Here is a 23,240-nt window from a genome sequence, read left to right as displayed (position 1 = left end):
AGAGAGAGAGAGAGAGAGAGTACGAGTGGGCGAGTGGAAGACAGAGAGGGGATCTGAAGAGGGTTCTGTGTTGACAGCGGTGAGCCTGATGTGGGGCTCCAACCCATGAACCGTGAGATCATGACCTGAGCCGAAGCCTCCTACTCAAGTGACTGAGCCACCCAGGTGCTTTTCTTGTCTCCCACCAATTAGGGGACAAACTTATGCCACTCTGACTCCATGTTTAGTCAGTTTGTTCCTGTGTCATGCTGCTTTTGATAGAACTTGTCTTCAGGTGTCATCCGTAGTTTGTTCATTTTTAAGTGAATGGTTTGCTTTCTTTTTAAAATTTTTAAAAAAAAATTTTTTTTAACGTTTATTTATTTTTGAGACAGAGAGAGACAGAGCATGAGCAGAGGAGGGGCAGAGGGAGAGGGAGACACAGAATCCGAAACAGGCTCCAGGCTCTGAGCTGTCAGCCCAGAGCCTGACACGGGGCTCGAACTCACAGACCGCGAGATCATGACCTGAGCCGAAGTCAGCCGCCCAACCGACCAAGCCACCCAGGCGCCCCTCTTTTTAAAATTTTTAAAATGTTTTTTACTTACTTTTTTGAGAGAGAGAGAGAGACAGAGAGTAAGCGGGGAGGGGCAGAGAGAGAGGGAGACACAGAATCTGAAACAGGCTCTAGGCTCCGAGCTGTCAGCACAGAGCCCAACACGGGGTTTGAACTCACGAACTGTGAGATCATGACCTGAGCCCAGGTCAGAGGCTCAACTGTCTGAGCCACTCAGGTGCTCCCTGAATGGTTTGCTTCTTGAGAAACAATTGGAACTATTACTTTGGGGGATATTCCTTCTTCCCTCCCTCCTTCTTTCGCTGTTCTATATACCAACTGCGTTAACATCTGTGGATATTGTTCATCCTGCAGTACAGGATTTTGTCTAGAATTCCAGGGTTTTCATATTTGCTGTTTGAGCTTTTCTTATTAGTCCTTTAAACTTGGGTCTTTTCAGTGCCCTCTAAGTAGGTCATTTGTATCTATTTTAAAAGGTCATTGTTCTCAGCTTGAGCCTCCGCGTCTGCGTCTGCGCACTGACAGTTCTGCCCCCACCCTTCAAGGCTCCCTACACCTGAGCTGCGTCCCTGCTTACTGTCAGCACTTTTGATAATGGCTAGGCTTATTAAATTTTCTGCACATTCGACTGGATTCTGGGAATTTATGACCATCATGTTTGCTGCTTTATCATCCTTATTTTGCATGCTTCATTTTTTTTTTAATATTGGCTTTTATTTCCTGTGACTGTATTTCTACCTGCTTAGGTAAGATATAACGGCCATATGTTCAATGTCCCTCTCCTGGGGACCCCTTTCTCTTTTTCTCTGCCGTGTGGCACATACGGTTCACTTGTAAGGTAGTTAGGACTATTTCACCGAATAAGCATTTAGGATGTGCTTTCATTTGTGCCCACTGCCCAAGTCATTGATTGCTATTCTCTGATTCCTGATTGGGTTGCAACGATAAGTAGATGTGATGTAGTAGAATGTGATGTATTCACTTGCACATAACGAACGCATTGGCTCTCACACGGGGCATGTCATTGATCGGGACGGTCCCGGAAGTAATGGACACAACGAGGACAAGTTCACAAATATCATAGAGGAACAGAAACTGACAGTCTTTACTTGTACGAGCCTAAAGATTTATGAGTATTGAGAATTTCATTCAACGGGTCCAAATCCTTACAATCGCTGGGATAATCTTAACTATACCTGATGATATATTGAGGTGATTTCCACCACCAGGGAATTGGATTGTATTACCCTGTTGTCGTTATACTATCCAGGCTGCGTGGAGAATGCTAGCCTCTAGCTCTGTTGTGACTAGTATGTGCCTGGATATCTGAGTGGTTTATATTTCTTTTAACTGAAATGTGAGTCCTCTTTTTACACTCAAGTTTTGCTAACATCTAGTACTCCCTACTTAGCTTTTCATAGCAGCCTTTTCTTCCACCCTCTGTACTCAGACACTGCTTTCCTATGCTTTTATAACTGCTGGTTAGGGACCTGATTTAATTCACACATCTCTGGAAACAACGGTCGTCAGCTCCCTGTCTCACTAACTTCTGAGCTGGTGCTCAGAAACAAGTGCCCTACCCACTGGATTGTGTATTTGGAAGCCAGCCCAGGTTAGCTTAGAAATCTCTAAAATATCTCACGCATTGATTGAAACTTCTGGACACCTGCCTTGCAGCAAAACTTAATGACCAAATAGTCCTCCTTGTCTTATAAATACACTGAAAAAGGGGCCCCGGGGGGGCTCAGTCCGTTAAGGGTCTGACTCTTGAGTTCGGCTCAGGTCATGATCTCATGGTTCGTGAGTTTGAGCCCCGTGTCAGACTCTGTGCTGATGATGTAGAGCCTGCTTGGGATTCTCTCTCTCTCTCTCTCTCTCCTCTCCTGCTCACAGGCTCGCTCTCTCTCAAAATAAATAAATAAAACTTAAAAATATTAAAAAAAATACACTGAAAAAAAGAAAGGGAAAATATAGCCATTACTATGAAAATGTCAAACATATACAAAGTAAGGGGAGTGGGATACAAATCCCTACGTACCTATTATTCACCATACGAATCCCTATGTCTAGCGTGATGGACCATTTTGGTGCTACCGTGACTGGGCTAAGGGATGCCCGGAGAGCTGGTAGAACACCACTTCTGGGTGTGTCTGTGATGATGATTTTGCGAGATAAGCGTTTGAGTCAGTAGACTCAAAGAAAAGAAGATGGCGCTCACCCAAGTGGGTGGGCATCACCCAATACACTGAGGACCTGAATGGAGGCAGAGGATGAAAAGAATGTGCTCTCTCTTGAACTGGGAGGTCCATCCTCTTCTACCCTCGGGTATCAGCACTTCTGGCTCTTAGGCCTTTGGATTCAGATTACAAATTACAGCAACAGCCCTTGTGGTGTTCGGGCTTTTGGATGCAGACTAAATTACACCACTAGCCTTCCTGGGTCTCCAGCTTGCAGAGGGCAGATGCTGGGACTTCTTGGTCTCCATAATCATGTGAGCCAGTTCCTGTAATAAATCTCCTTATATATGTATCTTTATATATCTTCTCAGTTCAGGTTCTTTGGAGAACGCTGACCAATACATCTCCTCAGAGCTAATCTTGTTTGGTGTATACCAATAACCATTCTTCTCTATCCTGACTTCCAGTTCATTATTATTTTTTAATGTTTATTTATTTTGAGAGAGAAAGAGAGGCAGCACAAGTTGGGGAGGGGCAGGGAGAGAATGAGAGAGAGAGAGAGAGAGAGAGTGAGAGTCCAAAGCAGGCAGAGAGAGAGGGAGAGAGAGAATCCCAAGCAGGCTACACACTGTCAGCATAGAGCCCAACACGGGACTCGAACTCATGAACAGTGAGACCATGACCTGAAGCGAAACCAAGAGTTGGTCGCTTAATGGACTGAGCCACCCAAGCATCCCTGCAGTTGATTATCTTAAAACACATATCCCCGATACACATAGTTTCATTTAATATACCTAATTACGTATTTCTAAACTACAACTCTATTTTCTAACATAATTACATCATTATCCTTCTAAAAATATCATTATATTATCAGTTTTCCAGGTACTACTCAAGTTTGCCAAACACCCACCCACACTCCCAATAATTGTTTGAATCAGAGTCAAACATAATGCATGTTATATATTGCAAACTAGGAATGATCACAAGAAGATGAAGTTTTAATTAGTAATGAGAAGTACAAATAAGCGGCCTGAAAAAAAAATACTGTGCCGTCTGTAACTGTATCATCTCTTTCCCGTGGCTGTGTGGATGCAATTCCACGGGAAATTTGCCCTTACCTTTAAAGAGAGAGATCATGTGCACAATTATATGTACCTCTTGGATTATCCGAACGCCTGCTTTTAATAGAAGCAAAGTGGTTTGCCTGAACTCCATCAGGAATATAAGAGATCATTCATTCAGCAGGAAAAAGAAGGCTGTGGATCGAATTAGTCCTTTTATGACGTTGTGCAGGCACACAGCACAAACAAACACACACACAAATGGATTGTGCAGCGCTTTGTTAAAACGATCCTTGCTCGAGGATACCCTGACAGAATAAAATTCCGTAACCTCGGGGGAACAAAAAGGCGAAGGACTCACAGTCCTGAGTTGGCTGGACTCGTTGTACCTGGATAAATGTATTTTAGCTTTCACCATGCCTTTTCTGAGTTTTATTACTCTTTGCATTCTGACTACTAACTGAAAACAGGATTCCTTCAAATTCCTGGGCACCTTGCCACCACTTTGGGCCAAGGGGCCAATAAAAATCATTAGCAATACATAAATTTTATCCAGTGGGCTTTCCTGAACATGTACATGTGTTCATAAGGTCTGGGCACTGAAATCCACATGCTCTGTCTCATCATGTGCTTCTCATTTGCTTGCAATCGGTTATACTCAAGTCTGTTATGTGATTATATCGTAATTTACATCAAATGAGGATCAATATGCCATTCAAATACGCTAATAAAAACGGTGGTTAGATAGACACTTTTGTTAACGAAAGACAGTAGATAAGACTGAACATAGTTCTAGGGTTTTCAGGCTCTGCGGAACACAATGCGTAGTCTCAATTTTTGTTTATTCATTTGCAGTGAGGCCGATATGAATCTATTTGTGAGAGGGAAGTATTAGAATGAAGTGAGCCTGTTCATGATTATCATGATGAAACAGATCAGCCACTATGGAAGTGAGACTCTCTCGCTTGCTTTCCTCCACTTACAATTCAAAATTGTCCATTGGCTCGGTTGATTAAGTAGCCATTTGTCCTTGTTTATATTTTATAAATGTTTCATGGTGGTGAAAACTCTTTTTTATGAAAAACGTGTATTTTTACCCAATGCCAGGTTGAGACACCTACAATAAACACGCTTGAAAGACTGTGTGAGGTGTATTTACTCTGAAATTTCATTTAAAAGTTCCAATATCATCGCAAGTGATACAAGGTCTGGAAACGTGCCATTTCCAGTGACTCTGGGCCCCTGTGTCACCACTATGTCCAGCATCTGCCTTGGGGGCATTACACAAAACAATGAAAATAAGAAGTAGGACATGAAGAAAAGAGAACACAGACTAAATGAAGATCTTGTATTAAGCACATGCGTGCACACACACACACACACACACAAACTCCTTTTAGGTGCGTGTTAACAAGGTCATCCTCTACCATATCAGTTGGATTTTCTGATGATATACTTCTTTTTGGTGAATAAACTTTATGTTGTGGATCCTAGAAATCACCGTTACAATCAAAATCGAAAATTACGAAACGAAAAAGGAAATCAAGGGGTACCTCCTCCTTAATTTAAACCAGAAGGTGGCCTCCTCTTGACTGAAGTAATCTAGTGGGAAATATAGTTTGGCAATAAACATCTACTTAAAAACATTTTAAAACAAACTAACACCTCCTTGTACACTAATAAATTAAATACAAATCAAGGCCAAAACATTTTTCTCTTTCTTTCTTTCTTTTTTAGAATTCAATAGAATATCAAGAGGTTGTTCTTTAAAAGGAGAGTGCAGAGAGCCAAAACATGAGGATATATTCTACACCCTGGCAGAATTTTATTAAACTTGTTCTAAACCGTTGGGTTTCTATTTTTAAGAACTCTAGGAAAGAGAGTGGCCCATGTCTACAAAGCCCATTCTTTTTTTTTTTTAATGTTTATTTATTTTTGAGAGAGAGAGAGCACGAGTCATGGAGGGGCAGGGAGAGAGGGAGACACAGAATCCGAAGCAGCATCCAGGCTCTGAGCTGTCAGCACAGAGCCCGACGCGGGGCTCGAACTCATGGACTGCAAGATCATGAGCTGAGCAGAAATCACGAGTCAGATGCTTAACTGACTGAGCCAACCAGGTGCCCCTACAAAGCCTGTTCTAAAGGCTGCCGTGGTCCTGTGTTTCGTCAGCTCTCTTCCAAGTGTATGCAAACATTTTGGTTCACTAGAGGATGCAATGACAAACAAGTTTAAATAAATTAGACATTAGGACAAGAATATGGCAACTCACTGTACTTTATTTGAAGGAAAGAATGAGATACAAGATTAATATTTAGCAGTTTCAAAATAAGCTTGTTATGCTTCATTTCCCCCAAAGAATTCAAAAACCTTTGAAAATGATGCTTGTCTCTCATGTTGGTTTATTTATATTACAAAACATCTGTGAGAAAATTAATTTGCTTTTATTTGAATTTATATAGCTTTTTTCTCCCTGAATGGGGTGTAAGAATGCTTTTTCTAAAGGGTCTTTTCCCAGCAACTTATAATGTGTATTTCCAAATAGTAAAAGCAAACAATGATAAGAATACTATAATGACGTCCATTCATTTTCTGGTCTTTTTCTTTCTAATTTTTTTTAATTTTTAAATGTTTTTATTTAGTTTTGAAGGAGAGAGAGAGAGAGAGAGACAGAGCATGAGTAGGGTAGGAGCAGAGAGAGAGGGAGACACAGAATAGGAAGCAGGCTCCAGGCTCCATGCTGTCAGCACAGAGCCCGACGTGGGGCTCGAACCCGCAAACGATGAGATCATGAACTGAGCCAAATTCAGACACTTAACCGACTGAGCCACCCAGGCACCCCTCTTCCTAACTTTAGAAACCATAGATAATTAACACGAACAGAGATACTCACACAGGCACATTTGGAGGCCAAACGAGTGTTGCTCATTACAGACTCTCTTTAAATGTCAGACTTAAAAAATTATTGCATACAATTGAACTGTTTCTCAAACATCATGATAAAAACATTGTATGTGGTGGCTACCATGGTGCCTTGCCCACATGCCGTCTTCAGAGCTCCTGCTTCCAATGCTCATGTGTTGGGAATATGCCCGCTGAGGACGCACAGCTCAATCTTTCTCTGGCAATTGGGAGCAGGACACGGCAGCTGAGGCTGAGTCAAGCCCTCCCTCATGGAGTTGGCTCGTACCCAGTGATTGGCTGATGTGGGATGTCCATGTCTGGCACCCATGTGTGAGTTCCAATAACGCTGATCAAGCATGCCAACTCCAGAGCTTACTCTAGAACAGGTGGAACCATATGGTGGGTCAGCCCCTGCCCCCCCCCACCCCAACACCTGCTTGTCTTCCTCCCTCACCGGTGCAGCTCCTAAAACCATCCCCCAGTGAAACCTATACATACTTCACTCCTTAAGGTGTTGTTCAAAGATTCCAATCTAAGGCACCAAAAATACCGCCATGGGAATAGATTATTTAAAAAGCCATTCAAGAAATGTTTGCACACAATCTAACAACTTGTGTTCTAAAGTGGCCTAAATATCACTTAAAATGTAACTATTTACAGTTCTTCATGTACTAGAAAATCAACAAGGAAATTTGGAACCTGCTGTGTGCAAAGTTCTCTGGATGTTGGGAACATGCCATGACGTCTAGTCATTATTTATTTGTCAAATATCTACCGTTTGTATGTCCTATGTCCCACAGTCCAAGTGCTTGCAACCTGAGAAGACAAAATACCTACATATAAAACTAACTCTTGTTTTTGCTGAAATGTTGTATTTCTATTATTTTCACCTCTTTTCTGCTTTTCTCTACTTTTTACTCATCAGGATATTACATAAGATCATTGTTATAAGCCATATCAACACTTTTCAAAAGAAATACATACGTCATAGAATGGGGATTTAAACAGTGCTAATAGTCTACCAAGAGTTAAGGATCATGGCCTTTGGAGAAAGAACAAGAGTTTTTAAATGGACAGAAGCAGGAACTGCATTCCAGAAAAAAGGATCAGCATTAAAGAAGAATCACAAAGTAGGATATGTTCTTGGCACATCTGAAATCATTCATAGTCCAATTTAGCTAGAGCTTATGTTATGGAGTTATAGGGGATGAGTCTGGAATGCTAACTAGGTCCAACTTGGCTACGAGCGCCAGGATAAGGAATTTAAGCTTGTTATGGAGAAGAACGTTGAGTTAATAGGAATTGAATCAAGACTACTCCAAAGATTTTTGTTTTATTATTTTGACCATGATAGCACATAATTTTTTTGTAATGCAAAAAAAATCAAATCAAATCAAAAATAAAATTGATATCCACAGAAATTTGGTATCAAACGTAATGAATAAACTTAGCTGCATGTGGAGCGGGTAATATATCCACACAGAGAAAATAATTATTTAAGTGATTTTAAGTAACAAATCAAGAAAATCCATTCAGTTGGAAATATCAGGAAGAATTCTTTTTTTCCCCCTAAATTATGTCTTTATTAGCTCTGTGAAAGGTTAAAGAACTAGAGAGTCAAGGACATTCCAGCAGAAATGTGCACTCTGGGTACTCCCTACCAAAAAGAACCAGGACTATTTAAAGGAAAGGTGATTCCAGTCTGGGGAAGAAAATATGTGTGATGCTTCCAGGAAATGTACCAAAAAGCAAGAAATACTAAACAACAACAACAACAAAAACAAAACAAAAAGCCAACCCCACATCTAAGGAAGTCACATTAAAAGATATGGGATAGGTCATGATGGGTTTCCAATACGCCCAAGATGAGTGATTTGAGCGTCTAACAATAACCACAACCGTAACAACACTGCATCTATAATACCAATGAGTTCCTAGCGGGGGTCAAAGAATCTACACCATAACACAGTTCACTAGGTCTGCGGATGTGTGAGAGGTAAGTACCATTCTATGTGGTTAACAAGACTCATGATCTACAGCGTCCATTTTGATGGTCCCTTCCCTTTTGAAGTTCTATTACGAGCAGTTCTTTTTTAGAATGCCCTTTCTCTCACATGCCTCGGCAAACAGAACCCGAGGTTGGTTGAGATCTTTCTCAAATTTCCTTGAAATGAGGCCACCACAATGGGGTAGAACTTCCCTGTATTCACCAGCTGACCCTTCTACGTTTTGAGTGATGCTGGGATGCCAACTCACATCATTTCCTGTCACGCTGCAGATTCTTATGCTCTGTTAGCCACCCCTTCCGTACATCTCTTACGTCCCTGACCGACATCCTTTTGTTCCTTGCTCTGTAAGATGTATCTGGACAGGGAAGCTCTTCTTGCAAATCTGTCCCTGAATTATTATGCTGGCTCGGGTTTTGGTATCTCTCATTTCTCCCCTCCTAGCTTTCTTCTTCTTTGCTAGTCCTATTTCTGTTTCTTGTTCTTTGCTTTAAAGCAAAGTATGTCACTAAATACAAAAACAAAGAATCTATTTTGCCATTTCTTTTCTTATATTTAATGGCAGGTTTTACCCAGTTATGCAACCAGTGACATCTTAAAATGAAAGCAAGTTTTCTCTCCCATTGATTATATTAAAAATTTAAATGTCTTCCTGTTCTCACAGAAGTTTTTTTAACATCCTCCATATGACTTCCAAATTTTCAGGATTGTGTGAAATTAGTTTTAGCTATTGCAATATCATGATCCGAAAAAGTGATATTTTTCTCTTTAGAGTTTACCATCCTCCATTCCTATACACCCTGTCGATTCTTCTGTGTACTTCAACTTGCTATAATTCTATTTCAGACAATTCACATGTATATCTCTGTACACCTTCTTCTATGGTACATACTAACAGACTGGTGTTATCATGAACGTTGGCTTAATTTTTCTAAAAGTTAACGTTTACTTGAATTTTTGTAAAAGGCAGGGAAAATTTCCTCCCCGGTCATCAAATTCCCCCCACAGATTTCTAATCTTTGAAATGTCCCTTCTAGGTCATAAATCCAACTCTTGTGCGGCTAGATGCCCTTATTTTTCACTGGAAAGCGTCCTGCACCTTAGCACTAAAGAGATTTCTCTCGCTTCTATCTGAATCCTTGCATTTCAAACTGAAATGTTTTTCCGAACTGGTTGGACACGACCTTCCTCAGACCCAGAGTCAGTGTCTTTGACCTTCTCTTTCTTCGGTATTGCGCATGGCCAGAATGGAAGGGCAAACCCCCCAGAAGGCTGGAGGACAGGAAGACCTCAGCAACCCTGAAGTCCCATCTGGTCACCTAACATGTGAGGAAACTGTAGCCCAGAACACCTAAAGCAAAACAAAGCACACCTGTCTGTGCAAACTGTTACTGTATTTGTCCTCTTTCTCCACCCATCCTCGAATTCCCCTTCCTTTCTTATGTTGTTTTCCTCTCCCTTTCTTTGTTTCTTGTTTTGCTTTTTGTTTCTGTTTTTTGTTTTGTTTTGTTTTGTTTTTTTACTGCAGTTTGTTTTAACCTCTGGCCACTTTGATGAATTTAATTCATTTACTTTCTCACAATGGAAGCTGAATGGAACCCATTCTCTGATGACTTCTCTGATACAGGACATCATTCCTTCCTTGTGCTTCTGTGTAAGTTCTTCAGGCATCCTTTTGAACTTGTCTCCTTTAACCTTTGTGCCCTTGAATGACACCTCGTTTCTTTCCGTACTTCTTTTGGTTTATCTCCTCCTGCATTTAACCTGTTGGGAAAGGAGGTTCTTCTGGTCCTGCTCTTCTCCTGCATTTGGTTTGGCTTCTGCTCATTGTCTCTGCTCTCTTCTCCTCGTCTCCCTCACCTGGGACCATAGACAAGAGGGCCCCTCCCCCCAGCTGAGGTGTCCTTGTCCTTTTCTCTGTAATCTACCTCTCTGCCCTGCTGATCTCCTTATATGTGTTTTCCTTTGTCTTTTCTGTCTCACCTCAGCCCAAATTATTATCTTTATTTCTCCCCGTTTCTGCTTGAAGGCCCCCTCGCTCCTCCCACCCAACCTAGAATCTTTGCTGGATTAATTTGGGCGAATGTTACCATGTCCAGCTGTTCCTGTATTTTTCCTTCAGGACTCTCATGCCGAGTGCGTGAAGTTGGTGCAGCTGTAGTCTGGTTTGCACAGGCGGTGTTCCTTTGCATAATAAAGGTCGCCTGCATTTTATTGGAAAATAAGCCATGTCCCTTCCTCCACAGCAAGCGCACACATTTCCTGACTGTGCAATGCTCCCAGATGAGTTCCAAGCCCTTCTACAAAGCGTGTCTTTAATTGTCTTTTTTTTTTTTTTATAATGACAACCGTTCTTTGTTTCTGTTGGAAAACACCTGGCAAGTGGCTAATCCCTCCCCATCCTTGCTACGTTTCTGTTTCACACTTACGTTTCCTAGTCCAAATCCCAAACCTGTCTGCTGCCTTCGCTGGAAATATTGACCCAATGCTATATCATCTTAGTTCCTACACACTCGCCACTTTATCCTACTAATTGGAAGCCACGCCATATACTCGTATGAATGCCGTGATGCATTTTCAGCCAACTTTAAGTTAACAGAATAATAGCAATTAATGCAAACAATAAAATATATTAGTAACAATAAAATACATTAGTAACAATAAAATGTATTAGTAACAATAAAACATGCTAACAATAAAAATAAAACAAAAATAAATATACACTGTGTATTTTCTGTTCTCTCTACTTCATCTGTGGTAGTTGACTCTTGAGCTGTATTATGACTCTAATTTATTTCAAGATAAAATATCCATGCTTATAGTTATGTTGACCTACTACTATTTTTAGAATTTTTTTTTTTATTTCACTGCTAATTTGTGCTCAACTGTCGCCGATTGAAATGCTCATTGTTATCTTGCTTTAGGTATTTAAATGACGGTGATATTTTCTACTTTTCCTTATTTGTGGCTTCTGAAACTACTGATCTTTTTTTTTTATTAAAAAAATTTAGGGGCGCCTGGGTGGCGCAGTCGGTTAAGCGTCCGACTTCAGCCAGGTCACGATCTCGCGGTCTGTGAGTTCGAGCCCCGCGTCAGGCTCTGGGCTGATGGCTCGGAGCCTGGAGCCTGTTTCCGATTCTGTGTCTCCCTCTCTCTCTGCCCGTCCCCCGTTCATGCTCTGTCTGTCTCTCTCTGTCCCAAAAAAATAAATAAAAAACGTTGAAAAAAAAAATTAAAAAAAAAAAAAAATTTAATGTTTATTTATTTTTGAGAGAGAGAAAGAGACAGAGTGCAAGCAGGGCAGGAGCAGAGAGAGAGGGAGACACAGAATCGGAAGCAGGCTCCAGGCTCTGAGCTGTCAGCCCAGAACCCGACAAGGGGCTCGAACCCACAAACTGTGAGATCATGACGAGAGCTGAGGTCGGATGCTTAACTGACTGAGCCACCCAGGCACCCTAGAAACTACTGATCTTTTTTACTGTCTCCATCATTTTACTTTGTCCAGAGTGTCACATAATTGGGATCATACCATATGTGGCCTTTCACGTTGGCTTCATTCACTTGGTGATACGCATTTAAGCTTCTTCTGTGCCTTCCCTGTCTTGATGGCTCACTGCGTTTTAGTGTGGAATAATATTCCATTGTCTGGATGTAGCACAATTTGTTTCTCCATTCACCCACTGAAGGACAACTTGGTTGCTTTCAAGTTTGAGCTAATATGAATAAAGCTGCCCTAAACATCCATGGGCAGGTTATTGTGTGGAGATTTTTGTATATCTTCAACTCCTTTGGGCAAGTACCAAAGAGCATGATTGCTGGCTCATGTGGTAAGACCCTGTATAGTTTTGTGAGAAACTCCCCAAATATCTTCTAATGTAGCTGTGCTGGTTTGCATTCTCACGAGCAATGAAGGAGAGTTTTTCTTGCTTCACATCCTCGCCATCATTTGGTGTTACCAGTGTTCCAGATTTCGGCCATTCTAACAGCTGTGTTGTGGTACTTCATTGCCATTTGAATTTGAATTTCCAGGATTACTTATGTCATGGAGCATATTTCCATATGCTTAATTTGCCATCTTTATTCCTTCTGTGGTGAGGGGTCTGGAGCTTTGGTTCATTTAAAAACATCACATCATTTCCTATTGTTGAGTTTTAAGAGCTATTTGTATATTTTGGATGGCAATTCTTTAGTGTTTTTTGAAAATATTTTCTCTCAGTCGGTGGCTTATCCTTACATTCGTTGACTTCTTTTGCAGAGCACAAGTTTTTCATTTAATGAAGTCCAGCTTATCAATTAATTAATTCTTTTTTTTACTTTCATGGATCGTGTCTCTGTTATATCTAAAAACTCATCACCATACCCCAGGCCATCTGGGTTTCCTCCTATGTCATGTTTTAGTAGTTTCATAAATTTCCACTTTATGTGTAGGTCTGTGACCCATTTTGAGTTAATTTTTGTGAAAGGTGTAGTTCTATGTCTACACTGTGTTTGTTTGTTTTGCATGCGGATATCCAGTCGTTGTAGCATTCTTTGTTGAAAAGACTGTCTTTTCTCCATTATGTTGCCTTTGCCATTTGGTCAGAGATCAGTTGACTTCATTTATGGGGATCGATTTCTGGGCTCTTTATTATGTTCCATTGATCTATTTTTTTCACCTGTACCCCACTGTCTTTACTATGGTGGCTTTGCAGTAAGTCATGAAGTCGGTGGTGTCAGTGCTCCAACGTCATTCTTCCCCTTCAATATTGCGTCGGCTGCTCTGTTTATTTTTATTTTCTTTAATTGTTGCCTCTAAACTTCAGAATTACTTTGCCGATACCTGCAAAATAATTTGCTCGGACTTTGATTGGGACTGAACTGAATCTATAGATCAAGTCGAAAGAATTGATGTCTTGACAATGCTGAACCTTCCTTTTCAAGATCATGAAATATCATTCCATTTATGCATGTCTTCTTTGATTTCATTGATCAGAGTTTTGCAATTTTCCTCATACAGATCTTATTCATATTGTGTTTGGTTTATATCTAAGGGTTTGTTTGTTTTGAGGGGTGCTGATGTGAATGGTCTTATGATCAGTGAATAATGGTCACACGGAGACGGTTGTAAAGATATATAAAAGGAAAAGCAGGAGATACAGAGTGATATTCATAAAAAAGCAGAAGATTCAGAGTATAAAAAGCATTATCGCATATTTTTATGGTCTTACATATTAATTGAAATCTTATGTAAATGTAGTCCTTTCTGTGATTATACATATGTTTTAAGTACACCTGAGTCACAACCCAATATATGACTTCACCTTTTATTGACAGTTAAGATGGTCCTTTGTATATTCTATTTCTCAGAAATCTGGACAATTACCTACTAAATGACATGCTAAAATACCTTGTCACTGTATAAAAGTTTGCTTTATACAGTTGGTAGAAAGAATTCTGCAACAGAAATTAGAAAATGTTAAATGCAGTATTTTCTTTGCTATTAGTTAAGCTCTGTAAATACGGGTAGATCGATTCATGTTAACGCTTCTACTTCTAAACTATAAAGTAAGAATTTCACACTAATTGAAGATGACATTCAAAAAAGTAGAATTTTCAGAAAATGTAAGATATTTCAGATGTAGAAATTATTTTGTATATACAACACCATGTATTGTTTTGAATCAGTTAAATGAATACCTGGATATTACCACTCCACAGGAAAATAAATTATTTTCCAAGTAAAGGAAAAGGCATTATTGCTATTTGAGAAATCTCTGGATAATACCAGTAAGTCTCTAAGGAATATTAACTTCTGAACTGTCATTCTCGTAAGTTGCACATAAACGCGTTTCAACTGCTAGCGTGCTAAACACTATGATTTGGAAAACCGTCTATGAGCCAACGATCTCTTCTCAGTTGTTAGACCCTCTCTTTGGAGTTTCCTGGCTTAATTCTTAAACTCACAGGCAAGTACCACAAGATCAACCACGCTCTACATTTTATCATTTTGTTATTTTTTAAAGGTAGAAACATCCTAATCCACCATATTCTAAACTCTGTGAAGGATGTCTTCATATCTCTTCATATATCTCCGGAGAATCTAGTACTGTATTTTGTACACAAAGAAAGCCGCTAACGGATTGATCTTAAAATATTTCATTTGGGAAGAAATAGTAACTAAGCTATATACACAACAGGTTGGTTTCCATTTATTCATACAGGCCAGTAAAAATATTTTTATGTCTCAGTATTTTTTTTTCATGCGTTGTACAGTTAAGCTATAAAAGAACATCAAAGAAAAGTTTAAACACATCTGTACCCTCAAGAGTAATGCGATTCCTTTTGCTTTGTTTTTGATAAAATGGAAAACCGATTAAAACAGTGTTTTTTTTAAGAAGCGTGGTTGTGTGTTATCTGACGCTGGTATCCGCATTAGAGTTGCCACTGTTACATGTGTGGAAGGCTTAGCTACTTTTTAAAGATGTCCCATAAATTCTGCAACATATGTGCACTGACTAAGCATTTCCTGTGCCCTCGGGATCCACTGTGTGTCTGGTTGTCTGTTTCCTTTCTTCTCCTCTACATCCCCCGGCTACTATTCCAAAAACAGAAGGTGGTATTCATTGCCAAAGCATGTTGTATTATTACTATCGGCTTCATATCTTACTTCCTCTAATTCCTGTTAATTCTCTCCATGGGTATGAGGGATGTTGTACAGTTGAGAGAAAGTGGGATTATCAAGCAAGCTAATACAAAAATAACAATATAAGATTTTTCTCCTGCTTTAATCACTTAAATGCCCTTGTTTATATGTCTTTGTCTCTTTCATATTGGATAGCCTTCTGCCCACCTTTATGGTATCCCTGTGGCTCACCTCAATCTGTTTTCCTCTCTCTCCTGGCTGCCAGCCAGCTACTGAAGCAGCAACTGGGCTATTTATAACTGATGGGTCTCAAAGGTGAGTGCTTCATATAGGGTAAGTACTCCTTTGTCTTGCTGTCACGGAGGCCACCATCCCAAAGGGTTCCAAGGCTATATTACTACACCTGACTTCTGGTGAACTCAGTGTCAATAGAAGGTCAGGTCCTGAACCACAGTAAATTGTTATGTCGTCTCAAAATGGCTTGAGCTTTGCCAAGGTTTTTGATGTGGGATATTGTATGGTAAGTGTATTCACTATTAAAAGTGGTGTTTGGTTAACACTTGGGTTGGATTAAGATAGAAATACATCCGACTGGAATGTCTTTTGATCTGAGGAAAGAAAAAAATCCTCGACATTATAAAATTCTTAGCCTGGACAAGTGAATGCCAGGAGCGTAGGCAGCCATTTTGTTCCAAAAATTTATGAACGGAACACCTGAGTCACATATTTTAAGGAAAGAGGGCCCCCTTGGGCTGGTTGAAGGAAGTTCTAAAAATGGGAGGGCTAATTTAAAGACACCGGTTCTGAGCTTCCATGGTAACCTATAGAGACTTCACAGTCTATTCTTAGCATGACTTTTCCTCGTCATCTGTCTGGTGTTTCCTAAATTCATCTTGGCAGTCAACTGTTTTTGTAAATAAGTGTATATGGAAACATAGCCACATACTCACATGTTTTCGGCTTGTGTATACCTGGCTTCCTGTTACAAAGGTGGACTTTGAGTAACTACCACAGAGTTGAGTAATTATCACAAAGACCGCATAGCCTGCCTCGCTTAAAATACATACTGTCCGCATTTCTATTTATCAGCCTCTATTCCAAAATTCGTATCTGCTAAAAGTTTGAGTGAGCTTACAATCTGATGTGTCCAGTACAAAATCATTTTTAAGCCATTCATTCATATGTTCATTAGTCCAGCTAGAGTTCTCACGAGTCAGATAACTCTTGGCTCAAATCAGAGCTCCACGGCCGTGCCGGCCTTTGGGAAAGAGTACAAAAACGCACCAAACTGTGGTTTGTTCACCTGTAAAATGAAGACGGTGCTTGTACCTGCTTCATTCTTCCACTGCATCATTGAGAACTCATGAATGGTATCAGTGGGTCTACAAAACTGGCTTAAATTTGTGGAAATACTGCCTCAGTTCCGGTCATGTTGCCTCCCTGTCTCCCGGGTCCCTTCTTCTCATGTTTCTTCTTTCTGCTCTCAAAAGATGTAAATGCGTGTAATCATGTCCAGAACATATAAGGTGCAGGACCGAGAGTGAAGAGATGAATGACTGAATGAATAGAGATAACTTTTCTCTGCTCTCCGCATGATGTTATGAGGTTACATGCCTTTAGCCCAAATTGTAACATGGATCCAGTGGGGCCGAAAAGAAACAATGCCTCAACTGTCACAGATCAACTGTAGGAGATGATTAGCAGATGATTCTTGAATGAATGCAATGAAATATTAGGTGAAACGCTACATTGTTCCACAGTAACATTGTCAAAGACAGGCTAGGTAGGTCCTGAAGTCCAAACCTATTTTTTTTTCAGGTTGGATATTGTAAGAACAAACAGAACATAGCCATTTGCTATGATTTGTTGGATTGCATATATAAACAGAAAACAAAGAATAAGTCAGTTACATGGGTCATGGCATTGGCACGGAGATAATTTTCCTCAAGCAGGAGGAACATTTGTACCTGGACACATTTAACCAATGCTTCAAAAACTAGGAGATGCTGATTCACTTTCAAAAGTTGTGATCCCCTCTTGATATTTGAGTACAGTCAATAAACGGCATGATTCCTGACATGGATTAAATTAGTGTTGGCTGTTGAGATTGAAAACTTCCATCCTGGTATAACCTAATTTAAATCCCTTTGCTTGGGGAAAGGCTTTCACATTCAGAGAGAAGGGAGATTGTCAGGACAGAATATGATATTAAAACACCATCTAGGAGTAAGGAAGGGCTAAGTGTATGTATTCACGTGTGTGTAGGGACAAGGTTATTATATCCATGTGCATTAAGGTCACTGAGTTGATTTGTTATATCATTATTCTTTAGTTTTATTGAAGGGAAGCCAGAATTACGCTAAAGACGACTTAGTAGTTTGGGAACCAAACATCACAGTAAAGCTTAGTGGGGAGAAGAAATACTTGCTCGTTTGTTTTCATTGACTACAGCAAACTTCCAGCAATGTTTGAACTGAACACAGCACCATCGGACCTATTTAGGGTGCACAGCAATGAGAGGAATGGGGATAAATTGTTCATAAGACACCTTTGGTCTCCCAAAAATAATTGAGAACGGCCGTTTGGGGAAAGAAATCCAAGGATGTAAATACAGGGTATATTCACATGTGTGAATGTGAATATACTAACATCGGTATACCCAGTCTGGGGAGAACTGGGGGACATTAAAGCTCCATGTAAAAATGAAAGAACACATAAGAGTGAACGTCTTCCTTTTGTAGTTAACGATGAAAGAATTTGGACGTTTGTACGTCCACTCCATCCAGGAGTGTCTGAAAGAATAAGAACGGTGGGGCACCTGGGTGGCTCAGTTGGTTAAACGTCCAACTTCAGCTCAGGTCACGATCTTGCGGTCCGTGAGTTCGAGCCCCGCGTCGGGCTCTGGGCTGATGGCTCAGAGCCTGGAGCCTGCTTCCGATTCTGTGTCTCCCTCTCTCTCTGACCCTCCCCCGTTCATGCTCTGTCTCTCTCTGTCTCAAAAATAAATAAACTTAAAAAAAAAATTAAAAAAAGAATAAGAACGGTAACTCATTCAAAGAGCTCTAAAAAAATAGGATAAAACTTACTATCATTCAGCTACTCCATTTGTATTACTTTAATGAAATACTGAAATGTTAGCTTCTGATTTTGAATAAGTACTATAACTCATACTAATTACAATTAACTTAATATAAATACAGAAGAAAATTAAGAGAAAATACTTGGTTCTAAGCACATTCCCACAGCTAGTCCATTAATTCCTTTTCTTTGGGATTGATGAAATGTCTAAGAACTCTCAGAGTGAAGATGCCAAAAATCAAAGATTAGTCTTGCAAGATGAAAACAGTTCTTAAACCAACTCATTTTCCCCAAATTTTCTAATAATGCCACTTCAGAAGGTTTTTTCCCCCCTGAGAAATAATTTCTGTGTTTTTAATTCATGTCCACAGATATTGGTCTCATGGTGACCCAGCCCTGAGAAAGAACTACAAATTGTTTGAAAACTATAAATACTAAGGAAGAAGAGAACACAGAGATGATTTTTGAAATAGGCTAGTTAGTGCCATTTACATTTTTTTCATTTACCTGGAACCTGATGAGATTCAAGATCTTCAGTCCTTCTATTCTCTTCCATGGATCAGTTAGTCATGGAAATTTTATAACTCTTCATATACTGAACGACCCTGTTCTCACCAATTGGACTATCATAGATTTAAGGCGTCTAATACCCAGTTAGCCTGGGTAAAAGCCACCCTACTAATCCTGTAAGAATTTTGAAAGTTCCTGATGCACTTGTAAAAAATGAAGTGAATTTGTCCATGATCTAGCTGCTTCTCAGCAAGTCATTAATCCCTAACACACTGTTGACATTGAGGTGGCTTCAACTTCCTCTGTCCTTGTATTTTCAGTTCCCCCTCTTTAGCAAAATCCTATCTTTTGACAGCCCATTCACATCTCACACCTCCAGGGGCATCGGTTCCTCTTTGCCTCCTTCATTAGCAGCTGCAAATTTCGTGGTAGGAGCTGTGTCACCCAATATTTCACAACACGCTTTTTTTTTTTTTTAATATCATGCTGTGCATCTTGTTTGTTATTTTTGTCATCCCAGCTAAATGATACGCTCCTTAAGGACAAATGTGATATCAGTAAGTAAGATAAGTAAGATAAATATTCTTTATTTACAGATGCCATGTGCTATGAGTTTTGCAACATGGAAACTTTTCATGTCAATAATACCAAGTTTTAGAAAATGAGAAGTGTCTACCTGAAAATTAAAGGGAATTGCTCATTGGTGGTGCTCTGTTTATAATGATTAATAATGTTTTATTCTTGTTTAATATTCATATAACAATGATAGTCTTGGCACACATTCTTGGACATAATTGATTATCTACTTAATTTTATCTTTGCGAAACTGAATATGAGTGCTTGCATGTTTCTTGAGGTGGTGGTGAGTTTCATGTAAACAGGACGACAAAGCACGGGAAGAAGTTACACAACATAGAGAATTCACTCATTCATTGGGGAGAGTATTTTTCCCATAAATGAGGTAACCCACACTCTCCATTATTTATACGTGACGCTTCATTCGATCAGTTTCTGAGTTGCCTATTGTAGGATTAACACATTTACCCTCGAAATTTCCAGGAAAAACAAGGCTTGCACATTTCTTCCACGTAAACAAAATTATTTTTATTAGTTTTTAAATCTCACCCTCTGTATAATACACAACATAGAATCACAAGATTTTAAGTCCTTCCTGGTTGTAATTTAGTTAAACTGGGAAGATAGTAATTCCCTCAGTGACTGATGTGCTGAACTGTCCCCAGGCATTTTAAGACATGATGGTAAGTGGAAAGACTAAATGATTCTAGAGATATTTCATTTGCATTTAATGTTTTGTTTCAAGAGGATGCAAATATATCTCTTGAAGTGTCTTTGAAATAATTTTCAACGGCAGTGGAAACAAACTCAATCATATATGAACTGCCTGTTGAGGAATTTTTCTGCTGTTTAATATCTACTAATATAAATCTCAAGATAATAGATGTTTTTATAGTATGCAAGTTAAATTGAATAATGGTCTTTCATTACTTCTAAGATACCATTGCATTTTTCTGTGACTCATATATTATCTTCAGAGCTTATTCCTGAAAAATAATACTTTATATTAGCAACTATCGCTAATAATCATACTAATAATAATTAGTACTTTTGAAGTTCAAAAGGTTTTCTTTGTTTTCATGAGTCCTTAAAGGTCACATTGCGGTTTTCTGCAGACAAATGTTCGACGTACCCATTATCGCCATCCCGCTGATAAGCATTTGACCCTGGTTACTCAGTTTATAAATTTCCAGAATTCTCCTGAAAACGCCTCTTCTCTTATTTTGGTGTAAAGAGAGAAGGAGGGGGCTTTAGTCTTTAAATATGATATCAGGAAAGTGCATGAAAGGATTATCCTGCATAGAGCAAAACAGAAATAAAGAGACTGCAAAGAGACACCAGCAAAGAAAAATTCGAGAAGAAAGTCAGCAGGAAGTAGAAGGGCACAGAGACAGATTGAATAACGCTGATGTCAAAAATGAAAGAAGGAGAAATGAAAACATTCTCACAAAATATTTTCTAATATTTTGAAACTCACGTTTGCGTGTAACTGAACTTTTTGACAATGGATTCGATCGTTGAAAGATGTACCTTCCCATAGTTTACCTCACACTCTTTAATATGAATTATCAGGGTAGTTGTTACTCTGGACACATAAAAGAGTATATGAACTATTGGGGAGGTTCCTGAGTTTTAAACATCGTCTTTCTACTTAGAGTAGGCTGTGAATTAAAGACTCTCTCTCCAACACAGGCCACTTAATGTCATGCGCATCAACATGGAAAACACACAAAAAAAAAACCCAAGAAAGTGTCCCTCTTAAATTCTGTGTTATCTGCAGACAGATTATTTTGCCGAAGATTTTTTTTTTTTTTCTGGCACCCGCAATTCATTTTTGGATGCAGTGTTGCAAGCTTCGGACTCATTTTCCCCGCCTCAAGGATTTCTGTTGATTTTTGCTCTTCCGCAGATGATTTCCAAACAAACACCTGTGACATTTTGCAAACAGTCCTCATCTCCCCAGCCCTTGCCTGGAGGCATAAAATCTTTATCTGATTGCAGATGGGCCAAGTGTTGGCCTCAACAGTGACTCACCTGAAGCTCCAATTTTACAAGAAGAGGGCAGAGGAGGGGATGGTGGGAAAAACAGACTGAAGAATTTAAGGAGCAAACAGCACGCGTCCCGACGCGCGTCCGTTCCTCTGGGGCCTGATTCTGATCCATGAGACAGCATTCCCAGAGGGAAAGAGACACCAAGCCAGGGTTTTCGGACATAAACTGTGATACTTCTGGCAAAATCATCACTGTTTAAATCGAACGAGCTTTCAACAGCAGTTACAATGTCGTCGTTGCTTGGTGATGTCGCCTCAGACCGTCGTGTAAAGTCTATCGCGGTTTCATCTTCACTGGTTTGAACTCTGACGTGTTCGAAGCCAATTGTGGCAGAGTGACGTGTGCGATTTGATTTACCTCGAATGCCTGCGCAACTCATTTTGCCCGGCTTGTAAATGACAGCGTGAATAGAAGACTTCATTTTGATAATAAGAAAATTTAAAGTTTGGCTCCACAATCTGGAAGAACAAAATGAATCTTGACATGGGTCTAAAAATAAGAACATCTGTTTGCAGCAGGAACTAGGCATGATTTATGGTTCCGACATCATCGTGTGATATGTTGTTTCACTTTATGGTAATTTACAACATTTAATGTACTATATAAATCGACACAAACTGAGGTAATGCTCCCTCAAAATGCAATAAAAGGAACAAGAACGTGGAATATAAATGTTTGGTTTCCTGTGTGAAAGTTTTGGTTTCTACAGCGGAGATTCGTGTGGGAGGAACAGAGAGGTTCCAAACCCAAATTGCCCCCTGGGCAGCTTTGAAGTTTTGCTGGTATCAGCATCCCACGCACACATGATGCCCAGGACACTGGAGTGAGTCCCGTGGCAGACCTCACGTGCCATCACCCTATTGATGAATTTTTATGTACAGTTTCACAAGCGTGGCCTTCCTGCAAAGTTCTAAAGCCCACCCGAATGCCCCGGAGTCACACACATTTATCTTATTTCTTTGGCTAGTAATACCACTCTGGACTTTTTTGGGGTTTTTTTAAGTCCAATAAACGATTTTATACGACATTGTCCCTAACCCTAAAAAGAGAGCTGCCCTTGCGTGCATTTCAGAAGAATTCTTACACAGCTCTACATCAATAGCATTTTATTCAAAATACATTGAGAGGGGAAAACTGTGCTATGCGCTGGCGAAGCTTCACGAATGCCTCTCCAACAAAGGGTTCACCACCCTACATATTTCACCGGCACTCCCCAGAGTCACAGCTCTTACACCTGCTGCGTATCGCCTTCTTGGTGGACACAGCGGGAGAGGCTGGGTCAAGGGCAGAGGTGAGGATTTTGCAGGAAGAGATTCAAAGAACCTTAGGGCTCAAACTTTCGATGCTTTCCACTGCAGGGTTGATGTGAAGTCCCTTTAAAGAGAAATCAAGCTATCTGCCTGGCAAGAATTGCAGAAATAGAAAAGTCATGCTAATATATAGAACACGTCATGTGGGAAGTAGAACAGTTTTAGAACTCTGTGTCCTCGCTCTTTTAGGGGAGGGTGGTCTCGACTCTCAGACCCTTGCCCCATGTGTCCCACAATTCGGGAGCATTCAATTCAGCCAGTATTATAGGAACCATGTGAGTGAGATGCCAGAAGGGCGGGTGGGTGAGTGCCTGCTTGTTATGCATGCATGGAAAATAGCAAGTACTTTAGTTAAAATAACACCTCGAGAGGATTGTCTAGAATTTTC

The sequence above is a fragment of the Panthera uncia genome (genome assembly GCF_023721935.1).
Source record: "Panthera uncia isolate 11264 chromosome A1 unlocalized genomic scaffold, Puncia_PCG_1.0 HiC_scaffold_16, whole genome shotgun sequence".
Lineage (NCBI taxonomy): Eukaryota > Metazoa > Chordata > Mammalia > Carnivora > Felidae > Panthera > Panthera uncia.
Note: the sequence above shows the minus strand (reverse complement) of the source record.